Below are 15,614 nucleotides of genomic sequence, written 5' to 3' on the forward strand. Positions count from 1 at the left end.
ACAACAAAGCCTTGACAGCTGTGGTAAACCACATTTGAGGCATTCAATAATCAGATCAATGAAAAAGAAGCGGCACAAGATGGAAGCAGATTGAGGAAGATTGTAAGCGATTTATGCAATTACAACTGCCGCTAACAGATAACACAACAATTCCATTAAAGGTGCAATTCTTGGAATGCCAGAAGCTATTACACAAACCTTCGCTTATGCTCACGCACAAAAGGATTCCGACTACTGTTTGCATGGCATCCGTATCCGCCAATTTTATCAATGCCAAAAAAAGAATTACGAAATTCCTATACAACGAAATACAAAAATTACACAACTGAATGCAAGAGGATTGCAGAAAAGCGGTAGTATGAACCGTACCTTGGGCTGCATTATAATGGTTAATGTTTGTGTGCGTGGTGGTAGACTGTTTTTCATTTTTTCTAAATGAACTTTAATCTTCATAATCGTGGTAATCGTCTTGTTTAAGAAGACCCAGAACCCTGTCCGAAATTCTCTAATCTGTTTTTTTACAAAGCAGACTAAGAGAAGAGAGCAGGGCAGCTGATATTAGTGTTCGACATCGACTACACAACGGTCTCTTGAACAATATAAAAGTATTTTTCTAAATCCATGGATTTTCACTAATTTGTAAAGTGCATAATTGCTAATTTCCCTCCATTATCCGCCCATAACTGCTTTACTTGACCAAAACATTTCTATAATCCTGACAATCACTCGCTTACAGTTTTAAAGGACTGAGTATACTCATGCGTTTATAGCTCGATGTCAACACAATTTGCTTCTCTCTGCCGAACATGTCCTAATAACCCCTATTACAAAGGCTTAAAACTACATTTGAAACAATGGAAGTAAAAATACTGGGTGAAATATTTCTTGGCAGGTTTAAAATAACAGTGTCGAGCGTGTTTTTTTTTTTGGAGGGATATACTTATGAACACACATATGAATGCATGCAAACTCTGCAAACATTTTTGATCTCCAAACAACTTTCCGCGAATCACCTAGACAAAGGTTATGATCGCGGACGAGCTCATCCAGGAATGGTAGACGATTCCCCCGTCACGAGTTGTGTCTCCAAGACGACTCTTCTGGAACAGTGTACCGCGAATCTTCAATGTGACTTGTTAACGAGTAAGTTCGAAGAGTCTTGGAAGATCTAAGAATAGCGAATTACTCGCCTGAAAGAGTAACAAATAAGTCTTTTGGAATATATATTAAATATTTTTCTATAACAGATTGAGGCCACCGTAGGGCAGAGGCTAGCATGTCCGCCTATGACGCTGAACGCCTGGGTTCGATTCCTAGCGTGAACATCAGAAAAAATTTTCAGCGGTGGTTATCCCCTCCTAATACTGGCGACATTTGTGAGGTACTATGTCGTGTTAAAACTTCTCCCCAAAGAGATGTCGTTCTGCTGCACGCAGTTCGGACTCGGCTATAAAAAGCAGGCCCTTTATCATTGAGCTTAAAATTTGAATCGGACAGCAATCAGTGATATGTGAGAAGTTTGTCCCAGTTCCTTAGTGGAATGTTCATGGGCAAATTTGCATTTGCATTAGAGATGCACGTTATTCTCTTGGAAGATACAAAAATTCAGTGCTTGTTCATCAAAAACTTAACAACTCCGAAAAAAAACTTAAAACAAATTTTGGTTCTACTCGTGATATTAAATACTATTCGTCATATAAGCCAAGTGAGAATTCTGTTTGGTGTTGTTAAAGTTGTCCACTCAAAACAAAACTTCGAGTAACATAATTCAATAAAAGTCTTAAAAGCATCACGTATTAAAATAAAAGCAATCGCGAAAAGTTAACTCAGGCGATCTACAAACAATTCTTCTGGACGATTATAAGGCAATGAGTTGCGTAACAATCGTCACTACAACTTCCGCACACGCAATGGATTTTCCAGTGATATACTGGAACAGTGATTCAGGACTTCTACGAACGATTATAACGCAATGTCTTGTAAACGAATCGTCGCGAAGAGTTGCTGAAACTTCCGCACACGCAATGGATCCCCCAATGATATCCCAGAAGAATGTTTTGCGACACATACGGAAGAACAGTTGTGTAAAAATCAAGCAAAAGATTGCCAAAGTTGTAGGGATATGACTTGTAGGGAAAAAGATGAATACCTATGGTTAAAAGAAGTTTACAGGATAACGGCTCCCTCGATATACACATTAACAGTGTGAATCGACATTGTGGGGGCCTTAACAAAGTGGGAACCGAGACAATTATCCAATACTTTAACAAGTAACAACAAATGCCACCCTAATCGGATATGTTAGGTTAGGTTGAAGAAGATGGTGCAGATTGTAAACTGTCCCATGCCACGGTCATACACCTTTGGTGTTTTGAGGTGTTTTGTTATGATTTCCAACAACTGTGCTAAGAATAGTTTAAATCGGTCCATAACCTGATATAGCTGTCATATAAACCTATCTGGGGTCTTGACTTCTTAAGCGTCTAGAGTGCGCAATTCCTATCCGATTTGGCTGAAATTTTGCATGAGGTGTTTTGTTATGACTTCCAACAACTGTGTTAAAAATAGTTCAAATCGATCTATAACCTGATAGATGCCATATAAACCGATCTGGGGTCTTGACTTCTTGAGCCACTAGAGGACGCAATTATTATACGATTTGGCTGAAATTTTACATGAGATGTTTTGTTATAACTTTCAACAACTGTGCTAAGAATAGTTCAAATCGGTCCATAACCTGATACAGCTGCCATATAAACCAATATGCGATCTTGACTTCTTGAGCCTTTAAAGGGCGCAAGTATTACCCGATTTGGCTGAAATTTTGTTCAACGGTTTCTCTCTTGACCTTTAACATACGCGTCGAATATGACATGAATCGGTTTATAGCCTAATACAGCTCCTCTTTAAACCGATCTCCCTATTTTACTTCTTTAGCCTCTAATGTGCGCAATTCGTACTAGATTTGGCTGAAATTTTACACAATGACTTCTACTACGGTCTCCAATATTCAGTTCAATTATGGTCCAAAATGAATCATTGCTTGATATTGTTCCAATAACATAGCAATTATTTTCTTTTATCCTTTGTTTGCCTAAAAAGAGATACCGTGGCAAGAACTCGACTAAAGCGATCCATGGTGAAGGGTATGTAAGATTCGGCCCGGACGAACTTAGCACGCTTTTACTTGTTCACCGTTAAGTTACTCATCCCCTTGGGACCTGGTTCACCAGTACTGAGTCAAAGATTGAATCAGTGTATCGGTCCTCGTATTATTAAAAAACTTTTCGTTGTCAATGTCTAGCGCCAAAGTTTACATCTTGGCATCAAAAGATTTTTCTTTTCTATAAACAACTTCTAGCAGGGCGGTCTCGAATGATCTTTCCTGTGATAAAGACCTGCTTCTTGTATCTGAGCAATTCGCTGTGTATCACACTCTGTATCATGGTATCCATTATGTGCTCCATGGTTCTGAGTAGACAGAATGCAAGGCACATAGGTCTATAGGTCTTTGATTCCGCAAATATTGGATTACCGGGCTTGGTAATAAACCACCTGTCAAACCTTCGGTGTGTATGCAAGTTCTAGACACGCTTTGAATGTAGCGGCTAAATGGGAAGCCAGGCAGTTCGCCTTCTTCTGTAGTTATGTCCGTATTGTTAAATTCCGTCTGGTACTGGTGACTTCAATTACTGGATGCTTTTTAAGATTTACTTTACCATAAAGTGCGTAATGATGAATGTGGATCAGCGTTATTGTACCTATATCTTAAACTAGACCAATTTAGCCCACTTATAATCCCAACGGAGCTAAATTTATGAGATCGGCTAGATTTACTCCTTCCAAAGTTACCGTGCTTTTGACAGACGCAAGTACAGACGGATATGGCTAGTATGTATATCGATCTAGCCATATCCGCCTGATGATCAAGAAATGTCATGATGATCTAGCCAAATGTAATGATGATCAAGAATTTAAACTTTATGGGAAGTTAGGGAAGCTCCCATCCTATGGTGGAGTGTATAAAAATATACTCCAAATCTGCAGTGATGGGTATAAAAAGTTTCACACGCAATTTTTTATAGTTTGACATGTTTTTGACACTTAAACGTGAAACATAATTCTGGTATGACAATCTTTTTATGCCATCCTAAACAGAGTTAATGGATTTTAATCCGATTTAAAGATAAACTCCCAGCGACAAGCTAACGACACATGTCCCCCAGCTCCTGTGAATATTGTCAACAGAACATGCCACATTACCAGTAATGAACTTCTAAAGCTGGTAACGAAATGACACAATAATGAACTTAGTGCTAATTTGAAAATCGGTTACTCATTTCATTTATGGGAAACTTTGACGGAGATGACAGAATATCTAACAACAAGGGATGGGACTCTGAGCTGTGCAATCAAACATAAATAAAAAAAAAACGGAAAATTTCAATTTTAGCGTGTGCAATTTTAATCAATTCAAAAATTATTTGAAATAACCTGTCAGTTGCATTGTTCAAAGAGTCCTAAGCATTTCGAATGGAATTCTTAGAATTTAAAGTAAAGTAAAAGTTCTTGGGGTGTTTTCCCTTGTACCCCTTTCTTCAGCTCACTCACCAGACAGCAATTAAAAGGGTGTTACTCCAAATGTGTTTCCCAACCGCCAGGGCAAAAACTCGCACTTGCAGCGTCGAAAAGTTTTCGTGGAACAATTGTCGTTTTTGACAAACAATCAGGGACGTCGGCCAGCCTCCCGTCAAAGTGAAAACAACAAGGGAGACACAATCACGCATTTAATCCGTTTGTTTGCGGATGGCATTTCTATGGCTTTTACGGAGACGCTAAAGGATCATACTTAAATCATGGTTGATTTGTTACCACCCCAATAAACCAACATTTGGGGCGGTGATTGTTTGTCTAAGTAATTTTCTCTAAAGTATTTTTCTTAGGAGTTTGTTGGTTACGGTTGGTTGCGGTAGATTCATTTGTCAAAGGGGAAGGCAAGTTTGAAAACAAATCGACTTCAATGCCAACACCCAATTTTAGAGTATTTATTTATTTGTTGAATTATAAATTGAAAGAAATTAAATTTATAGCAAATATATAGGAGTAATGTAAAGAAAATCATTACTGTTTTCTGTTTAAATTAACAAATTATTTAAATTCATGTATATTATGGTAAACTTCAAAATTTAAAAACAAAGTTGGAACTGGCCTACTCGCGTATAAATAATTCGTTAAACAGAAAGCAAATTTTCTACAAGTAAACTTCTTTTGTGATAAACATTGTTTACAATGAAAGAAAATTTGTTGCTATAAATTCTTGCAAGAATTTTTGAGATATATATAGTTTTTTTACCCTGAAAATACCTTTCATTTTCGATACATAAAATTTGTTCTTCGGGGTTTCAAATGGTTTTTATACCATCCACCATAGGATGGGGTATACTAATTTCGTCATTCTGTATGTAACTCCTCGAAATATTCGTCTAAGACCCCATAAAGTATACATGTTCTTCATCGTCATGATATTTTATATCGAACTAGCCATGTCCGTCCGTCCGTCCGTCCGTCCGTCTGTCTGTCGAAAGCACGCTAACTTTCGAAGGTGTAAAGCTAGCCGCTTGAAATTTTGCACAAATAATTCTTATTAGTGTAGGTCGGTCGGGATTGTAAATGGGCTATATAGGTCCACGTTTTGATATAGCTGTCATATAAACCTATCTGGGGTCTTGACTTCTTGAGCCGCTAGAGGGCACAATTCTTACCCGATTTGGCTGAAATTTTGAATGAGTAATTTGTTATGACTTTCAACAACCTGATATAGCTGTCATATAAACAGAACTGGGGTCTTCACTTCTTGAGCGCCTAGAGTGCGCAATTATTACCCGATTAAGCTGAAGTTTTGCACGGCGTGTCTTGTTATGACTTCCAACAACTGTGTTAAGAATAGTTCAAATCGGTCTATAAACTGATATAGCTGCCATATAAACCGATGTGGGGTATTAACGTCTTGAGCCTCTACAGGGAGAAATTTTTCATTTCATCGCCACTCCTATGGGTGACCACCAAATATGACCTATTATAGATGCTGACTGAGGAGGGATAAGGATCCGAACGAGCTATGCAGGAGGGCCGAAAGGCATTTGACTGGGCTAGACTCAGAGGTCTCAATGTTAACCCAGAGAAGACTGAAATATGCCTGTTCACCGGGAAGACGAGGGTGGGCCAATTTAACGCACCACGTTTCCTCAATAAGAGGATTTCAATATCTGACAAGGTCAAATACTTAGGTGTGATCTTGGACAGTAAACTAAATTGGAAGTGTCACATTCAGGAGCGTACTGAGAAGGCTAACAGATGTTGGACACAATGTAAGGACCGTACAACAGGTTCAGACAACATGTTGTCTTGGCATAGGCAGAGCGATGAGGACCACGCCCCTAGTGGGAGACTATTCTAGATATCCGACCCATTCTAGATATCTAGTCTAGATGTGACTATTTTAGATATCCGATCCATTGACATACAGATTAAGTGTGAGGCACCCACTGCGGCTATGAGACTTATGGCGATGGGAGAATGGATTGAGGATGGAAGCTGCTCATATCATCGGGGTATAATCGAGGCGATGATAGGAAACCTGGAGGGAAAGGAAGAGGTTTCCCATCGGATACCTGAGATGAACCTTGAAGTCGAGTGCGAGGCACTGCTGCCATCGGTACAGTCTTGCAACATTGTAGGACTGCGAAAATCCTATGGGGGGATCCAGATCGTGAGAAGACGAGGCTATTACTGAAAGGAAGTAAGAAGGAGGTCAGTATAGCTATTGGTATCATAACGGGACATATAGGACTACGAACTCACTTATGTAAAATCAGTGGGGCAAGTGATAGCATGTATAGGGCATGCGGGGAAGATGATGAGACGTTGGAGCATTTCCTTTGTCATTGCCCGGCTTTCGCGTCCAACAGATACCGGAACTTAGGTGGAGACACAATATCAGATATGAACCAACTTAGGGGAGTGGTATTGAAAACAATTAAGGATTTTGTAAGAAGCATGGAATTCCTAACATAACATTTTCTTTTTAGAGGTCATTTTGAAATACTTCATGCTAAATTTCAGCCAAATCGGATAAGAAATGCGATAGTGGCTCAAGAAGACAAGATCCAATATCGGTTTATATGACAGCTATATCAGGTTATGAATCATACTTAGCACAGTTATTTGAAGTGATGCCAAAACTCCACGTACAAAATTTGAGCCAAATCAGATAAGAATTGTGCCCTCTGTTGGCTCAAGAAGTCAAGATCCAAGATCGGTATATATGGCAGCTATATCAGGTTATAGACCGACTTCAACCATACTAAGAACAGTTGTTGTTAGTTATAAAAAAAAAAAACACATCATGCAAAATTTCAGCCAAATCGGATGAGAATTGCGCCCTCTAGTGGCTCAAGAAGACAAGATCCCAGATCGGTATATATGATAGCTATATCAGGTTATAGACCAATTTCAACCATACTTAGCACAGTGGTTGTAAGTTATAAAAAACACTTTATACAAAATTTCAGACAAATCGGGTAAGAATTGCGCCCTCTAGATGCTCAAGAAGTCAAGACCCAAGATCGGTTTATATGGCAGTTATATAAAACCATGGACCGATTTAGCCCATTTATAATCCCAACCAATCTACACTAATAAAAAGTAATTGTGCAAAATTTCACACGCCTAGCTTTACTCCTTCGAAAGTTATCGTGTGTGACGGACAGACGGACGGACATGGGTAGAAATACAATGTCATGGCGATCAAGAATATATATACTTTATGGGGTCTCAGACGAATATTTCGAGGTGTTACAAATGGAATGACCAAATTAGTATAGCCCCATCCTATGGTGGAGGGTAAAAAAAAATTATAAAAATTAAAGCATTATATACTGTAAACAAAATATTAAAATTAAAAAGAAGAAATAGATTAATTTTTAAATACAATAAAATACAATAATTTAATATTTAAAAATAAAAAGATTAAATTATTAATATTATTAAAAAAATGAGAAAAGCTCTGTTCTGAAAGTTGTAGAATTGCTTATGCGTTGAATGTTCGAAGGAAGGTTGTTCCAGAGACGTATTGTAGCAATAAAGAATTGTCTCTCTGAGTTCAGGCAGTTTATTCTGGGTGGTATAATTTTCAGTCCTCTATTAGATCGTGCAAATTTTAGATGAATTAGACTTCTAATATTTAGATAGTTTTTAAATGACACATTGAAAACTTGTAGTGCAAATTGTGAAATGCTTTCATGACGTTTTCTTTTAAAGATGTATCTGGTAATGTCATTGAAGGCAACAGTGGGTCTGTGGTTATCTCCAAAATCACTGTTGTAGAAAACTTCACAGCCATATAGGAGAATGGCATTCAGGTGTGATTTTCCAAGCGGTATGTTGATTTGAAATGGTGCATATAGACGGACTGCCCAAAGGTTACGCAGAATTCCATACATTTTGTTAAGAGTTTTACTAATATGATTAGTCCAGGTTAAATTACAGTTAAAAGTTAAACCCAAGTTACGAGCAATTTCAACTCGTGGTATTGAAGTTTTATTAAGATGTACAATTTAATTATCCAGGACAATTAGTTTACGTCTAAGAAATAGGAGTAGTTTCGACTTTGATGGGTTTATGCAAAGTTTATTATTTTTTGCCCAGTTATAAACTTGACTCCGCTTCGCCTTCTTTTACTTTATATGGAACAAAAGTTTCCTTGGAATATTTATTTTCGACAATTAAAGATCTTTTAGTGAAATACCATGCTAACTTGACTAACAGTTTAACAATATAAGTGCCTTTATCAGAATCCCATATGATCATTATTGGTCTACGAATTTAAGTTTGGATGTAAGGTGCATCCATTCTTAAAATACTTCATTTCAGCCCGATATTCTCATGATGTCTGATTTAGTGGTGTTACTTGGACAGATACAGATACTTGGCCCTGAAAAAATATCAGCATAGTGCTCTTCTCTCAAATACCATTTATTTAAACCCCATATTGCCATTGGCTTAAGAGGAGTTTACACGATGAGGCGTCCCCCAAACACGTGGCCCCAAAATAGGTTATCAAATTCGTTTTCTAATATCAAATACCTTTCATTTGAGCCACATATTGGCATGGTCGAAAATTTTTTTCTCTTTGGGGGTGTTTTGGGAAAGGGGTGATGCCCTAAATACATGGTCCTACATTTGGATATCAAATTCGTATTGTACTCCCAAGTACCTTTATTTGAGACCTGTATTGCGATGGTCAGTAAAAAATTGCTGTTTGTGGGGTACTTTGGGAAAGGGGTAGACCCCCTGAAAATTGGTCCCGAAAATTCTTGCTCTACCCCCCAATACCTTTCATTTAAGCTCCACACTGGCATGGTCGGTAAATATGACCGATTTAGGGGTGTTTTGGGGTTTGGGGCAGTCCCCCAAACACTAAGCCCTGAAAATATATCAGCAACGTGCTCTATTCTCATATATCTATATATCATTTATTTGAACCCCATATTGCCATTGCCCTCAAAATTGGATATCAAATTCGTTTTCTAATCTTATTTAAACTCCTTATTGCAAAAGTCAGGAAATATGTCCGGTTTGGGGTATTGGCCCTAAAAACTATAAATATTAAGTTCCACGCTCTTTAAGACCCAAATTGTCTTGGTGAGCAAATAGGTCCTATTTGGGGGTTGGTGGGACGTCCGCTAGACAGTTGGCCCCTAATGTTGATATCAGATACGTGGTCTACTCCCACATACCTTTAATTTGAGCCCCATATTTCCATAGTCGGCAAACATGCTTGGGGTTGTTTTGGGGGATAGGCGGCCACTCAGTACGTTGGCCTTGAAAATATATATCGGATTCGTGTTCCACCTTATCAACCCTTTTATTTGGCCTCATATTGCAATAGTCAAAAAATACACATTTGGATATTAGATTCGTATTCTACTCGCAAATCCCTTTCCTTTGAGTCCCATATTGCCATGGTCGATGAATATGTCCGATTTAGGGGTGTTTTGGGGGTTGGGGTGGTCCCCCTAGCTCTTGGTTCGACAAATGGATATCAGATACGTTTTCTTATCCGAAATATCTTTCATTTGAGTCTCATAGTGTCGTGATTGGTCTAAATATATGTTTGGTAGGTTTTAGGGTGGGGCAGCCCCCCTAAGTACCCCATCCGAAATTTGGATACTAAATTTTTATTTTTAGGGTACTATATGAGAGCACACAATATTTCGCTTAAATCGCACCACCCATCTCCGAGATCTGGCGTTTCTGAAAATTAGGGTAAGGGAGTACCCTATTTTCACCACGGGATCATTATGCACCATCTGTGAAAAGTTCAAGAAAATCGGTTCAGCCGTTTCTGAGTCTATAACGAACACACAAACATACAAACAAACACAAATTGATTTTTATATATACCATAAGATACACATTTTTGAATATCACTTATGTTTATACCAACATATAGCTGCAGATCACCAGCATACATTTGTGTTTTACAGTTAGCTGGAACATCCGAAATATCATTTATATAAATGGAGAACAGTAGAGGGCCAAGAATGGATCCTTAGGGAACCCCTTGGGATAGTTCAAGTAGACTTGAGCAAGTAAGTAACAGCGACACCATTTTGTCATTCTTATTTTGGGGAAGGTAATCACTAACATCTAACAGAGCGGTGCAGCAGCTTCTTTTCTTCTGGTATCCAGATTGTCTGTCAGATAGTAAGTCATTCTCAAATTACTAATTTGGTTAGACATAATGTGTATGTGTCTTAGAGATTCCTGTAGTGTTTTCTTGTATCTGACAGCCTTTTTATACCCTACAGCACCACTGTGGTACAGGGTATTATAGATTTGTGCATTTGTTTGCAACGCTAAGAAGGAGAAGAGCTAGACCCATTGATAAGTATACTGATCGACTCAGAATCACTTTCTGATTCGATTTAGCCATGTCCGTCTGTGAGTCCATGTATTCTTGTCATCAAAGCGCATGTCGGATTTGTTGTCCGATTGTCACGAAATTTTGCACATGCCACTTTTTTGGCAAGGACAAACGCTATTCAAAAAAAAATCGGTTCAAATACATATATAGCTCCCATATATATCTTTCATCCCATATGGCTTTTTAGGGCTGCAGAAGCCACAATTTTCGTCCAATCTTTACAAAATTGGCATTGGATATTTTATTTGAGGTCTACATATGTGTGTAAAATTTCATAAAAATTGGTTCAGATTTAGATATAATAGCTCCCATATATATCTTTCATCCGACATGGACTTTTAAGGCTATAGAAGCCAAAGTTTTAGTGCGATCTTTAAAATATTTTGCGCGAGATGTTTTATTTGACGTTCTAATATGTGTGGAAAATTTCATGAAAATCGGTCCAGATTTAGATATAGCTCCCATATATATCATTCATCCGATATGGCTTTTTAAGGCTGTATAAGCCACAATTTTCGTACGATCTTTGCAGAATTTGGCATTGGATATTTTATTTGAGGTCTACATATGTGTGCAAAATTTCCTAAAAATCTGTTCAGATTTAGATATAGCTCCCATAACTGTTTTGTTACTGATCTTAACCTATCTGGAAATTTTCATCAAAATCGGTTCAGATTTAGATATAGCTCCCATATATATCCTTCATCCGATTTGAACTATTAAGGCTGTAGATGCCACAATTTTGGCCCGATCTTTAGCATGAGGTGAAATTGGTTTAGATTTAGATATAGCTTCCATATATATCGTTCATCCGATATGGCCTTTTAAGGCTGTAGAATCCAAAATTTTCGTCCGATTTTCGATGAGACGTTTAAATTGACGTTCCAATACGTGCGCAAAATTTCCTTAAAATCGGTCCTAATTTAGTTATAGCTCCAATGTGTATATTTTATCCGATTTGAACTATTAAGGCTGTAGAAGCCACAATTTTGGTCACATCTCTACAATATAGGGCGTGGGATGTTCTATTTCATGTCCCAGTATGTGTCAATAAAATTGGTACAGATTTCGATATAACTCCCATATAAAATTTCATCCAATATGGCCTTTTAAAGATCAGGAAATCCAAATCTTTTGTCCTATGGTAGTAAAATCTTACAAGGTTCTAAATTGCTATTTCAATTGGTATCCAAATTAAAGTCTGACTAGATTTCGAGATAAGTTCTATATAAAAAAGTACTACATGCACTAGGTGGTGTAGGGTATTATATAGTCGGATCGCCCGACTTTTGCCTTTCCTTACTGGTTTGTGTTGTCCTAATGATTTTTGTCACCGGACATACCAGCATTTTTGAATCGAAACTTTAAAAATTGACACTTTCGAGTTGACGATCCGTACTCGCCCGAGCTGCTTAATATACTGACCACTTTTGCTAAGTCAAAACAAGAAAGGAAAAATATTGTATGTGAGACTGTGTCTATGCCAGTGACTACCACACAATTGCAATTAGTTGCAAACCTATGGGACTGCTTCAGTGGCCAGCGTAGCGTAGAGGTTAGCACGTCCTTCTTTGACGCTGAACGCCTGGGTTCGAATACTGGCGGGAGTTATTCCCTCTCAGCGATGGTTATTCCCTCCTAATGCTGGCGACATTTGTGAGGTACTATGCCAAGTAAAAACTCTCCACAAACAGGTGTCGCACTGTCGTTCGGACTCTGTTATAAAAATGAGGCCCCTTATCATTGAGCTTAAACTTGAATCAGACAGCACTGTTTGTGAGAAGTTTGCCCCTGTTCCTTAATGGTCTGCTTGGGATAATGTTCTTATGTACGTACAAAGTAATGTGCAATAGAGTGAGTATTTTAGCCAACCACTGATATGCTCAAATACTCACCCTTTCTTTCTAGTAGAAGAGACACAAGAGAATAATTATTGGTCCGGTACATGAATAATCGTTTGCTGCTATTGAAGCACTTTTGCAATTACAGAGTTTTTGGTTTTACAACAAAAAGAAGGTCCTTTTACCGTACACGAAGCTAGTAAAGGGTTAACAATAAGCAGAGTTAGTTACGTTCAATTATAATACGTTTATGGCTAACGTTTGATGTGTTAAAGCGGATCGTTATACGGTTACAATAAAAGCAAAATTTCACGATAAATGTATTTTGTTTGTCGTAAAAATTTCCTAATCGTTTTAGTTTTTACGTGTACATGCCTGCGTGAGGGATAGGCGTTTCACCCTGCTCTGGTTCTCCATTTTTCCTGTTCCTTTTATTCGTGTAAAACCTTTGGATATGGGCCGAGGTCTAACATCTTCTTTCTCTTTCTCCCTTTCTGTCTAGGGATTACAAAGGCATCCGAGTGAACTCTCATATGGTGAGCAACCCATTCAATCTAACGAACCTAACCAAACATAATTCAAAAACAAATTTTTACCAAAAATAAGCAGATCTTAGTTGGCAATTCAAACACTTTCAGAGTTTTCTTGGATTTATTTCATTGTTATGATACTCAATTTTATTGGAAGCCTTCCATTATCGCACAACTCCTTTATGGGTTTGTATTATGAACTGCTGTATTCGTTATGCTATAAATAAAACAACAAAAAGATTACTTATGGGAGTTGTGGATTTTGCAAGTTCAATACCGACTTTGGTATGGAAATTTTTTTTTATCGCGTAAATATTACCAAACAGTGTATGTGGCTTAGAAATTTTAATACCTGGCAACTCTAACACATTGAGTGCCAAACGGGTATGGCAAACCTCTTCTCAGGAGACCAAACATTTGTTTCAAAAAAATAAATTTTTTTAAATAATAAAACCACAAAAAATCGTCCCATGCATGTTTTTGCAAAAATACTCATTAAAGGATTCTTTATATAAAAATCGCAACAAATTTCACTCAGTGTCTGTCTGTCACTAGGTGTTGTACGGAAACATACGACGTGGTACTCAATGTGTTTATGACCAACCAGCATTTTTGTACCCAAAGTGAAAAATTAAAAAATTTCACTTTCGGAGTTTACCATCCGCACTCGACCTAGCTGCCTAACAAAATAAATAATAATAATGTTGTGTGTCTTTACCAGTGACATAGCTGCTTAACAAAACAACTGCTTTTTGCTCAGTCAAAAAAAAAATAAATAATGTTGTATGTCTTTACCAGTGACGAGCATACAATTGCATTTATTTACAAGGTCATGTGCTTGAACGGGATTATTGTCTTGAAAACGTACACAGTAATTTGCAACGCGATATCAAGAAGCTCATTGGGCGACCGATTAACATCTGTTAAGATAAAAAAAAATTCGTCCTCTAGGGGCTTAAGAAGTCAAGTCGGAATGTAGGAGCTACATCTTAACATACCCGGTTAAGTCCACTTAAAACCCAACGAAACTACATCAATAAAAGGTATATGTTTAATATTTGGACCCGATACCTTCATTCGTTCGGAAAATAGGGAACCTTCGACATCGCTAGATTAAATTGAAATGTCTTTGGGTAAGGTGCTCAGTGTGATACATCATAACGTACACAGTAATTTGCAACGCGATATCAAGAAGCTCATTGGGCGACCGATTAACATCTGTTAAGATAAAAAAAAATTCGTCCTCTAGGGGCTTAAGAAGTCAAGTCGGAATGTAGGAGCTACATCTTAACATACCCGGTTAAGTCCACTTAAAACCCAACGAAACTACATCAATAAAAGGTATATGTTTAATATTTGGACCCGATACCTTCATTCGTTCGGAAAATAGGGAACCTTCGACATCGCTAGATTAAATTGAAATGTCTTTGGGTAAGGTGCTCAGTGTGATACATCATATGTTAGAGGAACTAATTCCCCAATTATTCCTTATAACAAATTTAAAGAAAACATTCGATATTAAGAATTTTAGTAAAATATATTTAATAAAACAACTACTATTTATACTTACTTACACCAGCCATAAATAAAATCCCACAAAGTTCTCTTGGCATCCTTTAAATACCCTTAAATAAGTAAAAGAAAGCATTTAAAGGATTTTCTGAAGCTTTGTCCTCCATCAGACCACACGAAATATTATCAACCCCCATGAAGAGTAGTTATGAGCATGTATTTCCAACCTCTCACAATGGAAACGTGTGAATTGTAATTATGGAAAAAATCATCAGAAATCAAAACAAAATAAATCCAAAACACTTGTGGGTGGTTCCCAATCCCTTTGAAAATTTCCTCAGTCTTCCATTCACATTTCACATGCATACCGTATGCGTTGAACCATTAAAACCACCAGACGTCATCGCCTCATATGTTGGTAAATCGTCCGTGTCATTATCGTTAATCCCAAAACATCAATTCCCATATTCATAATCGTTTTCATGATTTCTTATTTCACATTCAGATTCTCCAACCATCCATCCATTCGTTCATCTATTCATGCAGGATTTCGATTTCCTACTACCGCTTACAATTCCCATTCATTTCAATTCAATCTCAAGTGTTTAGTGTTTATGGAGATGAGGAGTTTTTCGCACTCCATAATTGGCTTTCTCGTATTGTCTGCGAAATCCCATCATACAAAACACTGGCATCTCACTGTATGAATTTATTTTGACAAATGCTATTGATTTAGTTGTAATT

The 15,614-nt window shown here is 37.6% G+C and overlaps 1 protein-coding gene across 4 annotated transcripts in view; it reads right to left on the minus strand.

The window, feature by feature from the left end:
• Positions 1–15,614, minus strand: part of LOC106084057 (fez family zinc finger protein erm) — a 190,604-nt gene that overhangs the window by 68,741 nt on the left and 106,249 nt on the right. The gene's annotated exons all lie outside the window — the stretch shown is intronic.

This window comes from Stomoxys calcitrans, chromosome 3 (assembly GCF_963082655.1).
Source record: "Stomoxys calcitrans chromosome 3, idStoCalc2.1, whole genome shotgun sequence".
In the NCBI taxonomy this organism is placed as follows: Eukaryota; Metazoa; Arthropoda; class Insecta; order Diptera; family Muscidae; genus Stomoxys; species Stomoxys calcitrans.